The sequence below is a fragment of the Sarcophilus harrisii genome, chromosome 6 (assembly GCF_902635505.1).
Source record: "Sarcophilus harrisii chromosome 6, mSarHar1.11, whole genome shotgun sequence".
In the NCBI taxonomy this organism is placed as follows: Eukaryota; Metazoa; Chordata; class Mammalia; order Dasyuromorphia; family Dasyuridae; genus Sarcophilus; species Sarcophilus harrisii.
Genome location: NC_045431.1, coordinates 252031792 through 252056904, shown reverse-complemented (window position 1 = coordinate 252056904; position 25113 = coordinate 252031792). Strand labels below are relative to the sequence as shown.

Sequence of the window (25113 nt, the reverse complement as noted above, 5' to 3'; positions counted from 1 at the left end):
ATCAATAAAATCATGCCTGTTTTATTCATGTTACAGAGATATGGTTTTGATCAGACCTGTGATTTCAATTATTACAAAAGGAATTAAAACCTGGGCCAATGTAGATGAAGTTCTAACCACTCAAACACGTTTTATGTCTCAAAGATGGAATTGAACTCATCACCAAAGAGCAAGTATCTAAGCTATTAATTTATTGTGATGCTCAAATTTAAAAAAAAATATTTTTACTCATCAACATTAACACTACAAATGGATTCTCATTTTTAAAGTCTATATTAGTAGAAATGGGACCTTCTGTGACATATTGTCTTTAATTATGTAAATCAGAATTGCTGGTTATGAAACAATTTTATTCTTATAATTTCTAATTACTCAACCTCTCACTTTCAGATTCTAAATCAAATACATATGGATAATATAGACTTTATGTGTAGTATTTCTGTCCCTCTCATCATTTCTCTAATGTAATATAGTTAATAATTTGTTCATTATCCTGATATTCATTTGCTAAGAAGAATATTTAAATTGAAAATTATGTAAAACAAGATTTTCACAGAGATTAAAAATTGCTTATATTGGATTGGAGTAAATTGAAACATTATCCAGGTTTGTGCACCCTAGTTTAAAATGTGAGAGGGGTAACGAAAAAGAAAAAAAGAGGGAGAGAGCCAAAGATGGAAAGACAGACAGAGAAAGAAACAAAGACAGAAAGACAGAGTGAGAGACAAAAAAAGTGTTAACACAAACACTGAGATACTCTGAACTTAAATGTTCATGGAATAATTTTTTTTTTTTTTTAAAGCTTTTTCTTGACAAAGCATATGCATGGGTAATATTGGTTCATGTAATACTCAATGGAAGACATGAACCTTGCTCTGAGGTAGATAGAGGCAGAGATTTGAGTGTGTACAAGTTTTTTCAGTGGATATTTGAGAAAAGGTACCATCTAGCTTTATTTGAAGAGTTTGCAAATTATGACTATGAAATATTATACTGTCACATTCACTAAATATATTTATTGGTGTTGCTAACCAACTTTTTATTGTTGTAACTTTCTCTCTAAATCAAATAATGTATGGAAAAATATTATATAGGTAGTGTGAAGTAGGAAGGAGATTACAGGGGAAAGCAATGCCATTGGTGTAGATGTGGAAAATCAAAAATGATTTTAATTATACAGATATGTTAGCATTAACTGTGGGGTATAATTGGTACAATGATAGTACATGGGCTTGACCAGATGCTTCTCAGATGAGTGAAGATTGGGAGATAAATTTAAATGGGTATATAAAAGGATAGCAAGCTACAGTGGGATGGTATTTAAGAGAATCTGGAGGATCAACTATTCCAACCCTCTTGTTTTATAGATAAGGAAAAAAAAAAAGTTACTATAATTAAAAAAAAAAAAAGAAAGAAAGTAAAAGGAAAAAGAGGCCACAAAGAATGAGATGAATAGAACACATCACAGAACAATCTTGGACAGACTTTGGGATATATTGGAGGGGGGGAAAAAAGGTAAATAAGCACGGGTTCATGAATAAACAAAATATGATGGAATGACTAAATAAGAATTAAATAAAATTTTTAAAAGACAAATGTAAAACAAAAAAAAGTAATACTTAAAATTTCTCTTTCTAATTAAAATCCAATTGTTCTCATGAATAATTGCATTCAAGTTTTCTGGTTATATTATTCTTGATTAAGATTCTAACTCCTTTGCCTTCCATAACAACAAAGTCGAAGCCATTACCTCCTTTGACAGGCTATTTGCTAAACCCTGACTCTGATTCCATTATATTTGAATGGTTTCTTTCTGACTACTTGCAGGATTTTTCTCCTTATCCTGGAGGCTCTGGAACTTGGTTTTAATATTTCTGATTATTTTCATTTTGTAATCTGATGAAATAATCAGGGGATTATTTTGATTCTTCCTTTAGCCTTTAGTTCTGTGAAATTTGGAACAGTTTTCCTATATAATTCCTTGAAATATTGTTTCTAAAAACTACTTTGATTATGTTTTTTTAACTGTCAAATAGTTATTAAATTATCTCTCCTTGATCTTTTTTTTCCCCTCAGAGAATTCTTTTTCCAAAGAGGCATTTCACATTTCTTCTATTTACACATTCTTTTGATTGTTTATTGTTTTTTTGAAGTCTCTTGAAGTCATTAGTTTTCCCTTACCAAATTCTATTTTTAACAGATTATTTTCTACAGTCAGATTCTGCAGGTTTGCTTGTTTGTTTGTTTTCTATGTGGACATTTCTATTTTTTAAGGAATTCCTATGGGCCAGAATTCTATCCTTGAAATAAGGATTCTTCCAGGGTGCTAACTGAGTGGAGCTGATAGGAAAATGGTGCTTAATAGTGCTTTAATTAAGTACATGTACTTAGTACTCAATTTAGTTCCCCAGGATAAACACTTCCGATTACATCATCAGAGTAGAGGATATAAACTGGGACAAACTCAGGCAGACATTCATTCTGTCATCTACCTTTGTGGTGACTGGAGGCTGGAGCTCAAAAGCTCAGACTCAGAGAGATTCACTCTATCTCACACCATAGTGGTACCTGGCCTGTCCTCCTGCATTTCCTCCACGGAGACCAAGCTAGCCCGGACTCAGGTAAGGAGATTGGGTGTTTAATACTTCATTATTCTGCAGGTGATTACTCGATAGAAAAGAAGGCTCATCCAGAGATCTCCTGAAAACCAACCAGAACACATTTTGGCGGCCAGTTTGGACCGGAACCCACGATCCTGGGATTGAGTCTCAAGCTCTACCTCCTGAGCTAGCTGAACAGGCCCTCAGAGCAGGGGGAAGTAGTACTGAGTCCTACTGTGCTGAGAAGGACTGAGGAAGCCGGCCCTAGAGTTGCACCAGGAGATGGACCAGGAGGGGAGTAAAGGCTCCTTCCCCGACGGGAAAAGGGCCATGACAGGTAGCAGGAACCCACTATTGGACGGAAAGGAGTACTGCCTGACGCTGGGGGAGAGCTTCCAGAAGAGGCCCAAGTCCTCCTTCCACACGATCCGCTATGATTTCAAACCGGCATCCATAGACAAGTCGGGCGAAGGCGAGCTCCAGGTGGGCAAAGGGGACGAGGTCACCATCACGCTGCCGAACATCCCCGGATCTGCAGCTCCAGTGAGTGTTTTCAAAGGAAACAAAAGACCCTATGAGAGAGACTGTATCCTCATCATTAATCATGACACCGGCGAATGTGTGTTGGAAAAACTCAGTAGCAACATTCAGGTCAAGAAGATCAGAACTGAGGGAGGGAGCAAAATCCGGGCGCGAAAGGACCAGCCCCTGGCGCGGGCACCACCGAGGCGCACAACAATGGGAGCCCCAGTGAAGACACCGGTGGCACCAAAAACCTTCCCTGTGAAAAATGATCCTTCCTCTGAACTCCCGTTGAGTGACAATAAGCGAGAGCTGAGAGCAGAGTCGAAGATCATGCAGCAGACCGGGAGCCTCAGTGACAGCAGCTCCTCAGGCTCCAAGAGCTCCAGCCGTGAAGAGGAAGAACCCGCCGCCAGAGCCTCGTCTTCCCGGACTCCTCGGCAGGAGTTCGGTGGCAGAGAGCCCGTGGCCAGTGGCACCACACAGCGTCCCTGGACCCCCCGGCGGTTGAACAGGTTGCTAAATGATTTACAGGTAAGTGACTCTGACAGTGACAGCGATGTCTAGCATTGGAACTTCCTGGCTCTGTCTCTGGTAGAACAGCCGGGAAGCCAGAGGACACAAGCAGAAACCAGCCACTGATGGCAATGGGACATTAGAGAGCCCTGAGTTGTCACTAAACCTCAGCAGCTGGTTTCTATCATATATATGCTCTATATATAGTCTTCTGTGTATATTATGTCAATACAGTTCTTTCTAGACTATGACTGACTAAAAATCTGGGTAGTATATTAAAAAAAAAAAAAAAAAAAAAAAAAAAAAAAAAAAAAACTTCCCAGCTCTGCTAGAACTACAAGATCTCAATCACTTTCACATTCTGAAAGAAACCCGAAATCAGAGATACTCAATCAAAATAACTGTATGGACATGTATACATGTTTTGTATTTAATATATTTAACATTTATTGGTTTACCTTCCATCTAGGGGAGGAGGTGGGGGGAAGGCAAAGGGGGCATGGGAGTGGGAATGGTGGGTAAGGGAGGAATGGGGGGAAAAGGGGAGTTGGAAAGGGTAGGGGGTGGGGGGGACCCACCGGTGGGGGGGAAGAGGAGGGAGGGGGGTAAAAGTTGGAAGAGAATATTTTGCAAGGTCAATACTAAAAAATTATCCATGCACATGGGTATTAAATTAAATTTAAAAGCAATTTTTTTTAAACGAGTAGTGGGCTGCTTTTGTGAGGGGATGACAGTAAGAGGTTTGCTGATGGCTATGGTTTGCCAAGGACTAGCTGGAGAATTTTTGCTTCTAGGAAGGCCTGTCCTCCTTCATGTCTCCACTGAGACCAAGGTGCATTGGAGACAGATACATTCCATCCTTGATTATTCTCCTGTTGGCTCTCCCTCCTTATGCACTCCTCCACTAAGATCAAGACTGGGTCGGACTAGCAGACTCAGAGGAGGGGACTGGGAGAGATGCAGACTGAGATTGGATCAGACTAACAGACAATGTAAAGGAGAGTGTGACAGACACAGATTGTGAAGGAGACATGAAGGAGACAACAAAGACTCTAGATTCTCTTCCTGACTGTTCTGGTGGTGTCTCTCTTGTTGAGACTAAGGCCTGACTGGAGGACCTCCAGAAAGCTAGCATGAGCATTACAAGGAATTATCTTTATCAGTGAAGTTTTTTCCTTCTTTTTTTATAATTTGGTAAATTCTGTGTTTAAGGTATCATTTTCTTTACTATTTTTTTGCCTCTCTTCAATCCTATTTTCATAATATTCTTTCCTCACTTATTTCCCCCATTTTTTCTTCTATTTATCTTATTTGGTTTTTAAATAAATTTAGCTCTTCAATGATTTTTTTTTTGGGGGGGGCGTTGTGTCTGATTCACTTTTCTTCTTTGAGGCTTTGCTTTTAGCTATGTCGACATCATTGTCTTCTTAGTTTGTGTCTTAATTTTCCTTGTCCCCATTGCAGCTGTTTTAAGGGCATCTTCTTTTCTTGTTTGCTCATGTTTAAAGCTTATTTCTTGACATTTAATTTTAACTTAAACGTGAGCTTTATCCTTCTGATAGTAATGAGGTATTGTTCCAAGTTTAAGGATGTTTATTTGTTTTCTAACTATTGTTTTCAGGTCTTTTTGTATATATAATACAAATTTAATTTTCCATATAGAAAACACATTTTCATAATTATGAGAAAACATCTTTAGAATCTCTAAAAATCAAGAAATACAAATTAAAATTACTCTAAAATGCCACTTCACACTGCCAAAAATGATCATCTATTTCAAATATATCTGGATATGCATATGCTGTTTTCCCACACTTGGCATCTGGAAATATTTTTGATATTATTTTTCTTTCCTAACCCCTAACAAAGAGACTAACAAAGAGTATACACCAAAAAATGGTTAGCAATAAAGTATAGTTGAGAAAAATAGTCTTCTTTTTTCATTGTGTCCAAATTATTAAATAGCAGGTTCAGTATATGTCCTTCCAATAAGTACTCTAAAATTTCTTTAAATATTGAATTAGTTGATCTCCTTGCTGTCCAATTTATTTTCAACAGTTTTCTCTAATACTCCAGTTCAAAAATACGGGTTTTGTATTATTCAGTTTTCTTTATAATGCAAATATCAATCTTACATCCCTACTTAATAGAAAACCAATATACCTTTGATTATATGGATATTTGTTAGGAAATTCAGATTTCTGCTTTTTAGTATATTGTTGGGATTTACCATAGATTCCCTTCACTTTTAGTTTCATGGCTGTAGTCAAATCTGCAATGATCTTTGAATCCAAGCATATTCGATATTATATTGCTACCATTTATCTTCCCTTTATTTGCCAAGAAATGAAGGAACCAATTGCCATGATTTTAATTTGAAGGGGGAAGATCAACTGGTCTTATAAATATAAATAAAAGTAGATAGTTTAGTTGAATAGTGAAAAAATAATACTATTAAATATTTGCTATGTTCTAAGAATTATGCTAATTACTAGGAGTCAAATAGCAATAACAACAACAATAACAAGCTGCAGTCCTTGCTCACAAATTCACCTCCTGACTGAGAAAGATAACTCACATTAATTTTAATGTAATTTTTCCATTGACAGTAATTTAATTTAATAGTAATTTTTTTTACTGTTATACTTAATGTATTATATTATCAAATTATCAGTACATCAAATGTCCATGAACAGATGTCAAGATTTTTTTAGGATTAGCTAAAGAGTTCCATCCTGGAAGATGCTAAAATGCAGTGAAAAAACAAATGATCATACATGACCATCCTCACATTCATGACATGTTTTTCTTCATAAATTTACTTGATTTGTAGACAATCATCCCAAGAGACAAGACTCATTGAATATCATTTATATTCATCAATAATTCATAATATATGAAATCATGGTTATCAATCAAGTTTTTTACTATCTTATAAAAGGTTAGAAGGTTGTAAGTTGTATAAAAGACAAGAATCGATACATATAAAAGAATAGTTAGAATTTATTTAGCACTTTAATATTTACAAAGCACTAAAGGTGTACTTCCATTTAATTTGCAAAATAAATCACGTTATAAATAATTACATCATATTATGTTCTATTATTATTACTACATCATAGTAAAAGAAAATAAGACTTAGCAATCTTAAGTAACTTTCCTAAAATCACATAATTAATGTATCCAAAGCAAATTTAAACTCTAGTCCTCACCCAAAAGTCTATCTACTATGCAACAAATACCTCTGGGACTATAACCAGAGGTACTGAATAAGCAAATTATAAAATTATCCCTGACACAGAAGTCACAATCTGATGCATATAAGGGTTTCATTGTAGAATCAATCAGATACAAACATGTCCGTCAACCATAGGATGTCTATTCACAATATTTCAGATTGAATTCATAAAGTATTATAATGTGGGAAGATGACATCAATGGCTGGATCAAGAATTAGATAAAATAAAGCCCTCTATGATTCATATCATGGGTACAAAATCCCAATTTCTTATGCACACTATTACTCCTCAATGACTGTTTTATAGCTACCAAAAGGATCAAGTACTATGCCTATAATCTTAACATGAGAAACTTCAATCTGAAAATATAAGGAACATAAACGCTAATGGGTTAGAGATTTAATAAAATACAAAGTACATAATTTATTGAATAGTGAAAATCAATAATACTATTAAATATTGTCTATGTTCTAAGAATTAAAACTAATTACTAGGAGTCAAATAGCAATAACAACCACACTAAATCAAGCTGCGAGTCCTTTGCTCTCAAATCCACCTCCCAACTGAGAAAGATGACTCACATTCATTTTACTGTAATTTTTACCTTGCAATAATTTAATTTTATCGTAATTTTTTTTTTTACTGTTAGGGTTCATATATTATAATAACATTTTATCAGTACATCAAAATGTCCATAAACAGGTGGCTATATATTTTTAGCATTAGCTAAAGAGTTCCATCCTGGAAGATGCTACAATGAAGTGACAAAACAATTGATCATACATGACCATCCTCAAATTCATGACATGTTTTTAACATTTTCCTAATTATGTGAAAACATCGTTAGAATCTCTAAAAATCAAGAAATACAAATTAAAATTTGCTATGTTTTAAGAATTATGAATTACTAGGTGTCAAATAGTAATAACAACAACAATAACAAGCTGCAGTCCTGGCTCACAAATCCACCTCCCAACTGAGAAAGATGACTCACATTCATTGTACTGTAATTTTTACCTTTGCAATAATTTAATTTTATATTAATTTTTTTTTACTGTTAGGCTTCATATATTATATTAACATTTTATCAGTACATCAAAATGTCCATAAACAGGTGTTGCTTAGGATATTTTGAAGCTATTATGACAAAGACTTCCATCCTGAAGATGCTACAATGAGAGTGGACAAAACAATTGATCAATACATGACTCATCCTCAAATTCATGATCATGTTTTTCTTCTTTTCAATAAATTTACTTGATTTGTGGACAATCATCCCAAGAGACATGACTCATTGAATATCACTTTATATTCATCAATAATTCATAATTTCTGAAATCTTGTTATAAATCAAGTTTTTTACTATCTTTTAGAAGGTTAGAATCGTTAAGTTTTATAAAGATTAGTATAGATATCTTATAAAATCATAGATTAGAAATTTATTTGGTCACTTTAATATTTACAAAGCACTAATTATAGAGAATTCTCTTTAATTTTGGAAAATATTTATATTAAGTTATAAATAATTATATGATATTATTTTCTATTATTATCACTACATCATTAGTGAAAGAATATAAGACTTATAGCAATCTTAAGTACTTTCCTAAAATCACATAAGCAATGTGATTTAATTCTACATAATCAATTCCAGTCCTCTCCAAAAGTCTATGTACTCTGCAACATATGACTTGGACTAATACCAGAGAAATTGAATATGCACATTGTAAAATTATCCCTGAGGGAAAAGTGACAATCTGATGCATATAGGGTTTCGATTGTAGAATCAATCAGATAGAAACATGTCTGTCACCTATAGATGCTATCTACAATATTTCAGATTTAATTCATAAAGTATTATAATATGGACAGATGACATCAATGGCTGGATCATGAATTAGATACAATAAAGCCCTCTGTGATTCATATCATGGCTACATAATCCCAATTTCATATGCACAATTTACTCCTCACTGACTGTTTTGTAGCTACCATAAGAGGCAAGTAATATGCCAATAATTTAATATGAGAAACTTCAATCTCAAATATAAGGAACAAAACGCTAAGGGTCAGGATTTAATAAAATAAAAGTACATAGTGTATTTGAATAGTGAAAAAATAATACTATTAAATATTTGCTATGTTCTAATAATTATGCTAATGACTAGGAGTCAAATAGCAATAACAACAACAATAACAAGCTGCAGTCCTCGCTCACCAATCCACCTCCCAAATGAGAAAGATGACTCACATTAATTTTTAATGTAATTTTTACATTTGCAATCATTTAATTTAATAGTAATTTTTTTTTACTGTTAGGCTTAATATATTATATTAACATATTATCAATACATCAAAATGTCCATGAACAGGTGTCTGATATTTTTAGAATTAGCTAAACAGTTACATCCTGGAAGATGCTACAGTGAAGTGACAAACAACTCTGATCATACATGACCATCCTCAAATTCATGCCATGTTTTTCTTCAAAAATTTACTTGATTTGTGGACAAGCATCCCAAGAGACATGACTCATTGAATATCACTTATATTAATCAATATTTCATAATTTCTGAAATCATGGTTATCAATCAAGTTTTTACTATCTTTTAGAAGGTTAGAACGTTGTAAGTTGTATAAAAGACAAGTATAGATACTTATAAAATAATAGTTAGAAATTATTTGGCACTTTAATATTTACAAAGCACTAATTATGTACTTCCATTTAATTTGCAAAATAATTATATCATATTATAAATAATTATATGATATTATGTTCTATTATTATCACTACATCACAGTGAAAGAATATAAGACTTAGCAATCTTATGTAACTTTCCTAAAATCACATAAGTAATGTGATTTAATTTACAATTTAAACTCCAGTCCTCTCCCAAAAGTCTATGTACTATGCAACATATGCCTCTGGGACAATAACCAGAGGTATTGAATATGCACATTGTAAAATTATCCCTGAGGGAAAAGTCACAATCTGATGCATATAAGGGTTTCATTGTAGAATCAATCAGATAGAAACATGTCTGTCACCTATAGGATGCCATTCACAATATTTCAGATTGAATTCATAAAGTATTATAATGTGGGACTATGACTTCAATGGCTGGATCAAGAAATAGATACAATAAAGCCCTCTGTGATTCATATCATGGGTACATAATCCCAATTTATTATGCAAACTATTACTCCTCACTGACTGTTTTGTAGCTACCATAAGAGGCAAGTAATATGCCTATAATTTAACATGAGAAACTTCAATCTCAAATATAAGGAAATAACGCTAAAGGTTAGGATTTAATAAAATAAAAGTACATAGTTTAGTTGAATAGTGAAACAATAATAATATCAAATATTTGCTATGTTCTAAGAATTATGCTAATTACTAGGAGTCAAATAGCAATAACAACAAGTATTACTCCTCACTGACTGTTTTGTAGCTACCATAAGAGGCAAGTAGTATGCCTATAATTTAACATGAGAAACTTCAATCTCAAATATAAGGAACAAAACAATATTAAATTAACCCCTCAGATAATTAGAGTGGTAATAATGATGATCATTCCTACATAATTTCTGCCTGTCTTAGTTACTAAACCCTGTAAAATTGGATAAAATGACATTTCAGGATGATTTGGAGGATTAAATTAGCTTTTCAATTTTCAAGATTATAAAATCCATTGTAGAATTGTTGTTATTTGGGTTAAAGTCACTGGCCTTCATGTTCTTTCTCAGACATGACACCCCATCTCCTCACTATGGCAGGTGGTATTTTCCAATGCCTAATGATTTTTCATTTCACCTTTCTGACTTGCCAAGCTTTTATTAAGTTCTCAGGAAAATTGACACCATTTAAAAAATTTTTCCAAATTCTCCTTAATGTTTGTAATTTTCCATCTTTTTTTGGCTTCCTAATTTCACAACATACAATAAAAAACAATAGGGTACATATGTATAATAAAATTTTTGGATAATATATGTATAAAATTTATTATAAATAATGGGATTTATACATTTGGTTGTCTTAATAGTATTATTTTAATATCAACAAATACAGAAGTTTAATTTATAAATGGTAATATTCCAATAAACCACAAAAATGTTATGATAATATATCAATTAGGGATAAAAAATAAAAACAAAATGAAAGAGTCTGTTATGGAGGAGCCAAAACCCAATTAAAAGATACACAATGAACTATATATGTATGAATGCTTATCAGTAAATATGTGTTTTAAATACATAATATATAAATGTATTTATGATCCATGTGTGCATAAAAATAGTAAAGTTTATGGATTTGACTTAATAAAATAACTAGTTAGATTTTTAGGACAATTATATTCAAATGTTTTTGAATCCATGCCTTTAAACTTATTACATAAATAATGTTTAAATTAAATTGTTTTCTTTATTTTAGAGATATACTTATGAGAGCATCTGAGTAGAATGTACTTCAAATAGCAATGATTTTGGACTCTATTAATATTTTAGATTAGAGATGTTGGAACTTATGGTGTTTTCTCCAATGGATTATTAAAATTAGTATCACCTTTATTAGTATTGCTATTTTTTTTTTATTTAATAGCCTTTAATTTCAAGGGATATAACGGGTAACTTTTAAGAATTAATAATTGCCAAACCTCTTGTTCCAATTTTTTCACCTTTTTTACCTCCCCCCCTCTCCCTAAATGGGCAGGATGACCAGTAGATGTTAAATATATTAAAAAAATTTAGAACAATAAATAATATACAGACCAAAACATAATTTTGCTGTACAAAAAGAATCAGACTTGAATTATTGTACAATTAGCTTGTGAAGGAAATCAAAGATGCAGGGTGTTAACAAATAGGGACTAAATTCAAATGTAATGGTTTTAGTCATTCCCCAGAGTTCTTTTTTGGGTAGTTAGTTCTTAAACTGTTTCCCATTAGGAAATGATTTTTGACTTTTGGTTGAGGATTCCCTGAATCCATCAGGACTGTCATCATCTAGTATTGTTGTTGGAAGTAAAAATATCTCCTGGTCCTGCTCATTTCACCCGATCAGTTCAAAAGTTCTCCAGGCCTTTCTGAAATCATCCTTGGTTATTTCAAGAACAGTAATATTCCATAATTTATATACCACAATTTATTCAGCCATTCTCCAAACTGATGGGATAATCCATTCGTTCCCCAGTTTCTAGCCACTACAAAAAGGGGCCAAAACATTCGTGGCCATACTGGTTCCCTTTCCTTCTTTATAACTTTTGGGAATAACCCAGTAGTTTCAATTGTTGGATCAAAGGGGTGACAGTTTGATAAACTTTTATATTAGTTCCAAAACCATTTCCAAAATGGTTGGATTGTTCAAACTCCACCAACAATGAATCAATGTCCCAGTTTTTCCCACATCCCTCCCAACAATCATCATTATTTTTTCCCGCTTCTTAGCCAATCTGACAGGTGTTAGTGGTATCCTAGAGGGTTCCTTAATTTGCATTTCTGATTAATAATGACTTGAGCATTTTCAATGACTAGTTTAGTTTCAATTTCTTTCATCTGAGAATTTTGTTCAATTCCTTTGGACCATTTTTCAATTTGGGAAAAATTTTTTTTAAATTAGAGTTAATTTCTATTTTGGAAATGAGGCCTTTATCAGAACCTTTGACTGTAAAAAATATTTTCCCAATTTATTGCTTTCCTTTCTAATCTTGTCTGCATTAGTTTTGTTTGTACAAAAGCTTTTCAGTTTGGATAATGAAATTTTATTTTGTGATCAGTAAATTCTAGTTCTTTTGGCCATAAAACCTTCCCTTCCACAGGTCTGGAGAGGAAACCATCCTATGTTCCTTAATTTATTAATAATTTTATTCTTTAATGCCTAGGTCAAGGAAACCCATTTTGGACCTTATTTTAATTTAAGTTAAGATCAATGCCTAGTTTCTGCCATATTAGTTTCCAATTTTCCCAGCAATTTTTATCAAATAGTGTTCTTATCCCAAAAGCTGGGATCTTTTGCTTGTCAAAAGACTAGGTTGCTATATTTGTTGACTGTTTATCCCTTGAACCTAATCTATTCCACTGATCAACTAATTATTCCTTAGCCTACCAAAAAGTTTTGGAATTGCTCTTATAGTATAGTTTTAGATCTGGCATAGTTTAACACCATCATTTGATTTTTTTTTCAAACCCTTGAAATTTTGGACCCTTTTTTTTTTCCTATGAACTTTGTTGTTATTTTTTCAGGTCATTAAAATAGTTTTTTTCTGATTGGTAACTAAATAAATAGATTAGTTTAGGGTAATATTGTCATCTTATTATATTTGTCCCCTATAAGAGATTTAATATTTTTCCAAATTGGTTAGATCAGACTTAATTTGTGGAAAAGTGGACTGTTAATTTTGCTTTAAAGTTTATTTTCCCTTGGGGTTAGATTCCTAAATATTTTATATTATCAGTAGTTACTTTTAAATGGAATTTCTTTGTAACCTTGACTTTGTTGGATTTTGTTAGTGATATATAAGAATGCTGATGACTTATGTGGGTTTATTTTTATAACCAGCAACTTTGTAAAAGTTGTGGATTATTTCTAAAACTTTTTAGCAGAATTCTTGGGGTTTCTAGTATAAATCATGTCAATGGCAAAGAGGATAATTTGGGTTTTCCCATTGCCTATTCTTATTCTTTAATTCTTTTCGCCTTATTGCTATAGCTAGCGTTTTTAATACAATATTAAATAGTAACGGTGATAGTGGGCAACCTTTGTTTCAATTCCAGATCTTATTGGGAATGGTTGTAGTTTGTCTCCATTAATATGATGCTTACTGATTGGTTTAAATAGATGCTGGATTATTTTAAGGAAAAGTTCCATTTATTCCTATCTCGGATTTTAATAGGAATGGATGTTGATTTTTATCAAATGCTTTTTCTGCATTATTGGAGATGATCATTGGTTTTTTGTTAATTTGTATTGAATGGCCAATTATATTGATAGTTTTCCTATTGAACCAGCCCTGCATTCCTGGTATAACCACGGATCATAGTGTAATTTTGGAGATGATTTTTTTAGTCTTTTGCTAATATCTTATTTAAATTTTAGATCAATTCATTGGAGATTGGTCTATAATTTTCTTTCTTTTTCAGCCTACCTGGTTTAGGGGTAATTTGGTACCATGTCTGTGTTTAGAAGGAAATTTGGTAGGACCTTTCATTCCCCTATTTTATCAAATAATTTAAAGCATTAAATAATTGTTCTTAAATGTTTTTAAAATTCATGTAAACCATTCATCCTGGGGATTTTTTCTTAGGGAGTTGTTTAATTGCCTGTTCTATTTTTCTGAAATGGGACTATTCAAGCAATTTACTTCCCTCTGTTAGTCTAAAGTCTGTATTTTTGGAGGTAGTCATCCATTTACTTAAGGTTATCAAATTTAAGGCATAAAGTTGAGCAAAATAACTTTTATTATTTCTTAATTTCTCTTCTATTGGTGGAAAGCTCCTTTTCATTTTTAAGACTAATAATTTCATTTTCCTCCTCCTTTTTCTTAATCAGATTTACCAAAGGCATCTATTTTATTGGCTTTTTCATAGAACCAACTTTTGTTTTATTAATTAGTTCAATAGTTTTTTACTTTCCAATATTTTTAATTTCTCCTTTTAATTTAGAATTTCCAATTTAGTATTTGATTGGGGTTTTAATTTGGTCTTTTTAGTTTTTTAAAGGTGGCTTCCAATTCATTAATCTTTTCTTTCTTGTTTTATTCAAGTGTTTATGATATAAAAATTTTTATTACTGTTTCAATTGTCCCACAAATTTTGGTATGTTCTCATCATTGTCATTATCTTGAGGAAATTATTAATTGTATCTATAATTTGGTTGCTTCACCCAATCATTCTTTAAGATGAGATTGTTTAGTTTCCAATTACTTTTTTCTATTTCCTAACTTTTTTTTGAATGTAGTTTTTATTGCATCATGATCTGGAAAAGAAAGCATTTATTATTTCTGCTTTTCTTTAATTTAATTTTTGATTTTTTTATGTTTTAATATATTAATTTTTGAATAGGTTCCATGAACTGCTGAGAAGAAATATATTTCCCTTCTTATCTCCATTCAATTTTCTCCAAAGATCCAAATATACCTAATTTTTCTAATATTCTATTTATTTTTAATTTCTTTTCTTATTTTTTTGTTGGTTTATTCTAATTTGAGAGTGAAGGTTGAGATTCTCCTACTATTACAGTTTTTTGCTATTTTTCTTGCAACTCTCTTTAACTTTCCTTTAGGGAAGTTGAGGATACCACTTGGGATATGTTTAATTATTGATATTGTTTTGTTTATTTTTTAGAGGTGAAGATTTTCCTTATCTCTTTTAATTAGACTAATTTTTTACTTTTTGCTTGATCTGAGATAAGGATGGCTACCCCTTGCTTTTTTGACTTCACCTGAAGCATACATTTTGCTCCAGCCTTTACTTTTTACCATTATCCCCCTGCTTTAAATGTGTTTCTTTAGTATTGCTATTTTAATGACATTTCAAATATAGTTCAGATTTATTCTTGAAAGACTTGGTTTAAGATGTGATTATATTATTATGTTTGTAACTTGGGACAATTCCTTCAACCTACATGAGCTCACTGTCCTAAGTTCCTCCTCCTTCTTTTGAGAATCTTTATATGAAGAAGGTAAACTTTGAAATATGTATTTTATCGTTCGTTAATTAGGCAGAAGTTGTCTTTTATAATCTTGGAGATGAGAAGACTTAAAAGTCCTATCCAACAAAGCTTTACAAAAAGAGTGCCATTTCTTCTATTTGACTTTACAAAAACGACACAGAAGACAAAAAAGTAGGGATGATGGAGAGGAAATTATCCAAACCCAACTGAATTGATCCTCTTTGGGAATCACCAAGATTAAGTTGTTACACTTTTTGTCATCTTTCTTAAGGATTTATTTGGTTATCCTTAGGCAAAATCTTTGGATGACACTTTAGGATAGAACCCAACTGCATTGGGCCGATGTATTTTCTTCCTAAGCCCATGTCCTTCTTTGACCTCTGCTACTCCTCACCCATCGGCCCTTAAGATGTTGGGAGTCTTTGCGAAAGAAAGTCCATTTCTTTACCTGGTTGTGCTCTGAAACCGTATTTTTCGTTTCTTTGCAGATTCTATTGATGTGTTATTAGCAGTAATGGCCTTTGATCGCTACATGGCAATAAGCAACCCTATGCTTTATACAGTAAATATGTCTAGTCGGGTTTGATACTTATTGGTTGCTGTTGCCTACAAGGTGGGGATTATGGATAATCTTCTCCATACTACTTTAAGCTTCACATTGAGTTTCTGCAGGTCCAATGAAATTAATCATTTCTTTTGTGATATCCTCCCTTTTATCACTTTGTTCTGATACCCATATCAATGAGTTGATGCTCTTAATTGTTTTGGTTTCATTGAAAATGGCTTACCATTTCAGGGAATTCCTCATCTCTTTCTGTTACATATTTTGTCTGTATTGAAAATCCGCTCAATTAAGGCAGAAGGCCCTTTTCATTGGTATCTCTCAATTAACTGTTTTTACCTCTACCAGGGTACTGTTCTTTTTTGTTCTTTTCGGGACCAAAAGATATAGTTATTCCAGACCAAGACAAAATGACCCTCTTTGTTTTATACCCTTGTCATTCCCATGTTAAACTTTGGATCTACATTTTGAGAAACAAAGATGAAAGGAGGACTGGGAAAGTTGAGAAAAAGTAGGCTTTTAACTTTGTCCCATTGACTTGGAGACCATGAATAGAGAATGAGAATTTGAAGTTCCAATGAAATCACCTAATGTATTCTGGGGTACTTTGCCCCTTCAAGTTTTTTTTTTTTTCTTTTTTTTTAAGTAAATAACAAAGCCCAGAATTTCCCGAGAGGGAGAAAAAACCTGGAAAGTTTTATTCTAAACTCTGTCAAAACATTTCTCCTCATTTGTCTGGATTTCCACATATTCCTTTAAAAAGTGAATTTTCCCAATTTACATGCCAAAAAATAATGCCTATAAGCAAAAGGAGGAAAGTTTTCCAACCCAATGTTAGATAGAATCTTTTCCTCTGTGACAGATCTCGTTATAATGACCCAATCAATCATGAGAAAATATTTTCCTTTTTTACCATAATTTATATAATGACAACATAATGTTGAAGACAAAATTATGGGAATAGAATGCTGAATTAATAAAAGATGCTTGAAATGAAAAATCAATTCTAGCAATTGATATAACTTAAGGAAAGCCATTTAATTTCTAAATTCTTCAATTTCAAATCTTATAAGATCAGTATAGTCACGTCTATATTATTCATGTCAAGAGAAATGGTTTTGATAAGACTTGTGATTTTATTTATTCCAAGAAAATACAATTAAAGAATTAGTCCCTTTTCAATTCAAATGAGTTCTAAACTCCTTTTTAGGGTAACATCACATAGTCTTTATTTTTCAAAGATGGAATTGAACTTATCATCAGAGATCATTTATTTAAGTATTCTACCAATCTATCGTGGAGCCTCAAACCAAAATGTTTGTATTTCCCAAATCTTAATTTCCCAATGGATCCTCATTTTTAAAATGTTTCTAGAGATAAAAATGGATCTTTCTATGAATATTGTCTTCAGTAATATAAACCAGAAATTCAGGTTTCGTCTTATCCTTATAATTTATAGTTATCTAAAACATCTTCTCTTGGAGTTTCCTAAAATCAAATAATGTGGATAAAAAGAACCTTCTTGGAGTTTCTAAATCAAATACATTGGATAAAAAAACCTTTTTCTGTATAGCATTTCCTTTTCACCATTTCTTTGTTAAATATTGAATAATTTTATTTGCTTGTTACCCATTTCCAATGCAGCACATTTAAATTGACTATTATGAAAATAAGATTTTAATTGGAGATTAAGAAATTATTGACTATTTGTGTGAATTAAAGATTATCCATGTTCGTGTATTCCCAACTTAAAAATATTAGACAAAGAGAGACAAAGAAAGAGACAGAGACAGAAGAGAGGAAAAGTAAAAACACACACACACACACACACACACAGAAAAGAGGAGGAGGAGAGAGAGAGAGAGAGAGAGAGAGAGAACCATGAAGTTGTTAGGTTCATTCAACAGAGACAGTGAATGAGAAACAAAAAAATAAAAAAAAGTGTGAGCACAAGCACTTAAACCTTGGTGGACCTAAGATGTTCAAGGAATTTTCATGGAATACAATTCCATTGCGCTGAGATATAAAGAAGTAAAGATTTAATGGGCCCAAGTTTTTTTTTTTTATTCAATGGTATTTGGAAAAGGAATGATCTTTTTTATTTGTAGAGTTTTAAGATTATGAATGGAATATTTATTGTTAATTCAGTAAATTGTTTATTTTGTTAAGAAAATACTTTTATTAATGTGTTTTCCATACATTTTGATACATGGGATTAACCTTGGGGATTTAGAAAGGAGAGTTTTATCTGGAATTGAAAGTGATAATATAAAACATCAATTTTGAGTTACAATGAAATAGTGTATAGACAAATTATTGTATAGGCAGAGTAGAGTAAGAAGGTTATTAGGAAAGAAATATTTCTTTTTTATGTCCAAAGATTTGAAAGAATTCTGGGAAGAGTGATTGATGTATAACACATTTCTAAGAAGAAAAATTTCCCAAGGGAAAAATATACAGGAATTTGGAAATCATTCCCTATTAGAGAAACTCATGTAGGTTACTAAGAAAATTCAAAATAGAAATCTTAAATATTGGGAAATTGAGAAAATTCTAGGAAAATCAATTCCTTCATAATAGATTCCTTCCCATCATTTTTCTTTCTGTGTCTTTTATGTGCAAAAATATTGACTTCTATATGTTCCAGTCATATCAGTTTTCTAAGCACTGGTAGTTTTCTCTTAAAATGAGAAAAATATTGCATGTTTTATTAGGTTATTTTTATTATTTATTTTATAACTTTTAAGTTTTAAGATTACTTTTAGCTTTCCATTCATAATAATTAAATGACTGAGTATTTTTCTTTAAATTGTCTGGTTCTCAATACATGTCATGCTCTTTCTTCTCATCTCCAGCTCCTCTCTTATTTCAAGTCTCAATTCAGATCTCATCTTTTTGCAACAGATCTTTCTGTATGTCCTGCTTAGAACCTTTTCAGATTGCTTCAAAATTTCCCTGCACATATCTTGTATGCACACAATTGTTTGTGTTTTCTATTAATAGAGTATGATCTGTAGTAGGCAAAAATAAGTCTTTTCATTGTTATTTTGTATATGCTTTGTCTCCTGAATGCTTAGAAACATAGAATTTTGCACTTAGTGAGCATTTAATGAATATTTATTAGCTCATGCTTTCTTACTTTTACAACTCTAATTCTAGAAACTTTATATATGGATCCAGGAGCTATCACCACATCCATTAATCCATTTAAAATATTTTTGTCAGAGAATTTATTTTTATATGTGTATTTATATTATACTTCTATATTAATAACATACTTCATAATAATTTGCTCATAAACTATTTTGTCTGGATCAACTGTCCCAGTAATAGGTGTGTTTGGAATAATGATGGTTCAGAAAATAGGAGACATAAGTAAGCCATTTTGTCTGTTATAAGTACCCAAATTAACTATGAAGGATGTAGGCAGATAGATATCTGCAAGCAGAGAAAGAAGTGTTAAGGATGTGGGAATACCCATTAATAATAAATATGCAAACATTTGTGTATACAATGCACACATCTATACATACACATATTTATAAGTGCTTATTTGTGTCTAATGGTATCCATCTCTAAGGTAGGGGAGAATGAAGAAAATATACATAATATTTTTGTTAAATTTTTTACAGGAAGAGCAAGTTTTTTATGGTAGATTTTCAGTTTCACATGAAATGATCTTTTTCATTGTATTTTGTTATAGAAATGTTTACTTCATATGCATCAAGTACAAATAAAATATGTATTTTCTTTAATTTTTTATCATAGCTTTTTATTTACAAGATATATGCATGGGTAATTTTTCAGCATTGACAATTCCAAAACCTTTTGTTCCAACTTTTCCCCTCTTTCCCCCCACCCCTTGCCCCAGATGGCAGGTTGACCAATACATGTTAAATATGTTAAAGTATTAAATTTCAAAATATGAAAATATGTATACATGTTCCAAATAGTTATTTTTGTACAAAAAAGAATCGGACTTTGGAAATAGTGTACAAATAGCCTGTGAAGGAAATCAAAAACGGTGGACCTAAATAGGAGGGATTAGGAATTTTAAGTGGTTTTAGTCATCACCTAGAAATCTTTTTGTTGAATATAGTTTGATTCAGCCATTACTGTCCTTTGGAACTGAGGTTCATCCATTGTTCAAGAGGGCCACATCCATCAGAATTGATCATCATATAATATTGTTGTAGAAGTATATAATGATCTTCTGATCCTGCTCATTTCACTCAGTATCAGTTCATATAAGTCTCTCCAGGCCTTTCTGAAATCATCCTGCTGGTCATATCTTATAGAACAATAATATTCCATAATATTCATATACCACAATAAAATATATATTTTCAAAACAAGGTCAGGAATAGGAACCATACTATTTCTATTTTATAGTTAGATAACTTCAGACCAATGAATCATGAACCCAAAAATCTGAGTTCATACAATGCTGAGACAAATGGTTAGTTGGATAGTCTCTCTTCTCTCTCTCATTTATAAATATACATAGACACATGAAGAAATAAATGGGACTATAACATAAATAGATGATATTGATAGACATAGTTATGGCTATAAATAAAATCTATTATATCATATTGATAGTTGTTTTCTATTGACATGTATAGATTTAACATTCTGTATAAAACAAATTATAATGTGTATTCATGTGTTTCTATATAGATATTGTGCATATCTACATATATGTGAGCATATATATAAATAGGCATTGTTCATATGTACATAACATATACATTAAATACACAAAGTTTCTTTTGATTTTTAAAAAGAAACAAAGTGATTTCTCCTACCATAATAAAAAATAAGTTTACTACCGTTCCTTGTAATATAAATATATTATTATTAATATAAATATTATAATATATAAATTATAACAGACACAATGATTCTGAAATTAAGAAGAATTATTCTTCAGGTATTACATGCAGCAAATTCACTGTTAAATGCATTAGGGAGATACATATAGAATAAAGGTAAAAGGCAGGAGCAAAATCTATTATGCTTCAGGTGAAGTCAAAAAAGCAGGGGTAGCCATCCTGATCTCAGATCAAGCAAAAAGAAAATTGATCTAATTAAAAGGAAAGGAACTACATCCTGGTAAATGGATAAAAGCGGCAATATCAATATTAAAATATATGCACCAAGTGGTATGGGATCCAGCTTCCAAAGAAGATTTTAAGAGAGGAAGAAGTAGACAACAAAATTGTAATAGGGGAGATCTCAACCTTGACCTCAGAATTAGACAAATCAAACCACAAAACAAATAAGAAAGAAAGTAAAGAAGTAAAAGAATACTAGAAAAATTAGGTGTGTTAGATCTTGGAGAAAATTGAATGGAGATAAAAGGAAATACCTTCTTCCAGCAGTTTAGGAACCTATTCAAAAATTGACCAATATTAGGACATAAAAACTTAAATTTAATGCAAGAAAGCAGAAATAGTAAATGCTTTTTTTAGATCATGATGAATAAAACCATTCAACAAAAAGTTAGGGGGGAAAAGACCAAAAGTAATTAGAAAAAACAATCTCATCTTAAAGAATGATTTGGGAAGGAAATTATAAATACAATTAATAATTTACCCGATAATGACAATGCTGAGACATCAAAAAATTTGTGGAGGAAGCCAAAGCAGAATAAGAGGGAATTTTTATACCTTAGAAATTCTTAATAAAACAGAGGAAAGAATAAAAAGGAAAGAAAAGATTAATGAATTCTTGAACTAAAAAACTAAAAGACCAAAAAAACCCCCAATCAAATACTAAATTTGAAATTTAAAATTAAATGAAACTTAAAAGTATTGAAAGTAAAACTATTGAATTAATTAATAAAACTAAGAGTTGGTTTTATGGAAAAGCCAATAAAATAGATGTTTTGGAAATCTGATGAGAAAAAAGGAGGGGGAAATGAAATTAGTAGTCTTAAAATGGAAAGGGAGAACTTTCACCAATAAAGAGGAAATTAGAGAAATAAAAGAGTTATTTTGTCAACTTTATGCCAATAATTTAAACCAAGGAAATGGATGACTACCTCCAAAAATATAATTCCGATAAAAAGAGGAAGAATTGTTTAAAGTCCCATTTCAGAAAAAGGAATGAAAACCCATTAAACAACTTCCAAGAAAAAACCCCAGTGCCAGATGGATTTACATGTGAATTTACCAAACATTTAAAGAAAATTCCCCAATGCTATAAAATTATTTGATAAATAGGAATAAGGAGTCCACCAAATTCCTTTAGACACAGACATTAATTGAACCTAAACCAGGTTTTTGAAAAAGAAAAAAATTATAGACCAATCTCCCTAATAATATTGATGCTAAAAATCAAAAAGATATTAGCAAAAAAGACTAAGAAAATCATCTCCAAGATAATACACTATGATAAGTAGATTTATCCCAGGAATGATTTCAAATTAGGAAATTATCAATTAATAATTAATAACCAAATTAAAAAACCATATGATCATCTCAATAAATGCTGAAAAGATTTGACAAAAATCCAAAATCCATTCCTTTAAAAAACCCAGAGAAAAAAATGGATCTTCCCTTAAACAGACTATTTAAACCATCAGACCTTTATGTAATGGAGACAACCAACCAATAAGATCTGAGGAAAAAAGGGCCACCATCACCATTACTATTTAATATTGTATTAGAAATGCTATTTGGGCAATGAGCTGAGAAAAGATGAAAGGAATAAGAATAAATGAGGAAACCAAATTATCGCCCCAATAATATGATGGTAAATTAGAGAACCCCAGAGATTCTCCTAAAAGATTAGAAATAATCCCAACGCAAAGTTGTTTACAAAATAAACCCCATAAGTCATCAGCATTTCACCAAAAAAACAAAAATAAAGTTACAAAGAGAAATTTTAAATTAACATGAAATATGAAATATTTAGGAACCATCTCCATGGAAAATGAAACTTTATGAGCAAAATTAAACCACTTTTCACACAAATTAAGTCTGATCATCCAATTGAAAAATATTAAATGCCTTGGTAGGGGAGCAAAATACAAAGATGACAATATTATAAACCAACATTTATTTCCCATACCAATAGATAAAATACTATTTTAATGACCTAGAAAAAATAAAACGAAATTTTAATTGGAAAACAAAAGGTCAAGAATTTAAGGGAATTAATTAAAAAAATCAAATGATGGTGGTTACCTGATCTAAAATTAATTATAGAGCAGCAGTTACCAAAAACCATTTTATTGGCAAAGAAAGATTAGTTGATCAGTGGAATAGGTTAGTTAAGGGATAACAAAACTATAGCAACCTAGTCTTTGAAAACCCAAAAGACCCCACTTTTTGATAAGCACACTGTTTGACAAAAATTGCTAAAATTGGAAACTAATATGAAAAATAGGCATTGATCACGTACTTAAATGACACCAAGAAAGGTCAAATGGGTTCATGACCTAGTAAAAGAATGAAATTATTAATAAAATTAGAGGAACAAGATAGTTTACCCCTCAGACCTGTGGGGAAGGACTTAGACCAAAGAAGAACAAGATCATTACTGACCAAAATAGAAAAATTTGACCACACCAAACGTAAAAGTTTTTATAAAAAAACTGATGAAAGATTAAAAGGGAAGAGAAACTGGGAAAATATATTTATAGTCAAAGGTTCTGAAAGCCCTATTTTAAAAATATATAGAGAATTAACCTAATTTATAAAAACGCCATTCTCCAATTGAAAAATGGCGGATATGAACAGCAATTGTCAGATGAAAAAATTGAAACTATTTGTAGTCACATGAAAAGATGCCCAAGTCATTATTAATCAGAGAAATGCAAATTAAGACAATTTAAGATACACCACACCGTGATTGGCTAAAATGAAGATAAAAAATAATGATGATTTTGAGGGGATGCGGGAAAACTGGGACATTGATGAAATTTGGTGGAATTGGAATGAATCCAACCCATTCCCGGTGAGTAGTTTGGAATTATGCTCAAAAAAGTTATCAAACCGATATTATTTGATCCGCAGTGTTACTTACTTTTTATATCCCAAAGGAATCATAAAGAAGGAAAGGGAGCTGTTGGCAAAATGAAAAGTTTGTGGATCCTTTTGTAGTGGTTGGGAAACTGGAAAACTGAGGGATGCCCATAAGGTTGGAGAAATGGATGAATAAATTGTGGTGTATGAATATTATGGAAATTAATTTTCTGTAAGAAATGACGAACAGGATGATTTGAGAAAAGGCCTGGAGAGAGTAACAAAACTGATGCTGAGGAAAAGGGGACCAGGAGATCATTATAACTTAAAACAATACTATATGATACCAGTTCCCTGATGGACCCTGGCCATCCTCAGCAAATGAGATCAACCAAACTTTAAATGGAGCAGTAATGAACTGAAACCAGCTACACCCAGAGAAAGAACTTTGGGAGAAATTAAAACCATTACATTGAATTCCAATCCCTATTTTACCCAGGCATTTTTTAATTTCCTTCACAAGCCAAACAATATTTTTGGAGTCTGACTTTTTATACAAGCAAAATAATGGTTTTAGCTGATACTCATTGTGTATCTAATTTTATTTTAAATATATAACATCTACTGGTCCCTGCCATCTGGGGAACGGGTTAAGAGGTGAAAAATTGGGAAAAGAGGTTTGCAATTAAGAAAAACCCAATATAACCCAAAACAAAAAGGTTATTAAATAAAAAATAAAGAATTTAGAAAACAAATGTTCAAAAGAAAAGGTAAGGATGGTAATGACTTAGCTTTTAGATCAATAAAGGGATTTGAGACAAAAAAAAAAAGGTAAGGAAAGGAGGGACTATTGAAAGGGAGGGGATAAATAAACCAAAAGTACCGGGAGCTTGGAAAGGAAACAACGGGATTCGCCAAAACTAAATGGAAAAGAAATGGAGTGTTTGGAAAATAATTTTTGAATAAACAAAGATTACAAACCAAGAATTAAAAAGAAAAACCAAAATAACCCTGGAGGGTGAGAGATTTT

The 25113-nt window shown here is 31.6% G+C and overlaps 2 pseudogenes; both read left to right on the top strand.

The window, feature by feature from the left end:
- The first annotated feature begins 2272 nt into the window (after positions 1 to 2272).
- LOC100915195 lies at positions 2273 to 3953 on the top strand (annotated as a pseudogene).
- An 11937-nt stretch (positions 3954 to 15890) lies between these two features.
- LOC116420110 lies at positions 15891 to 16500 on the top strand (annotated as a pseudogene).
- Positions 16501 to 25113: the final 8613 nt, after the last annotated feature.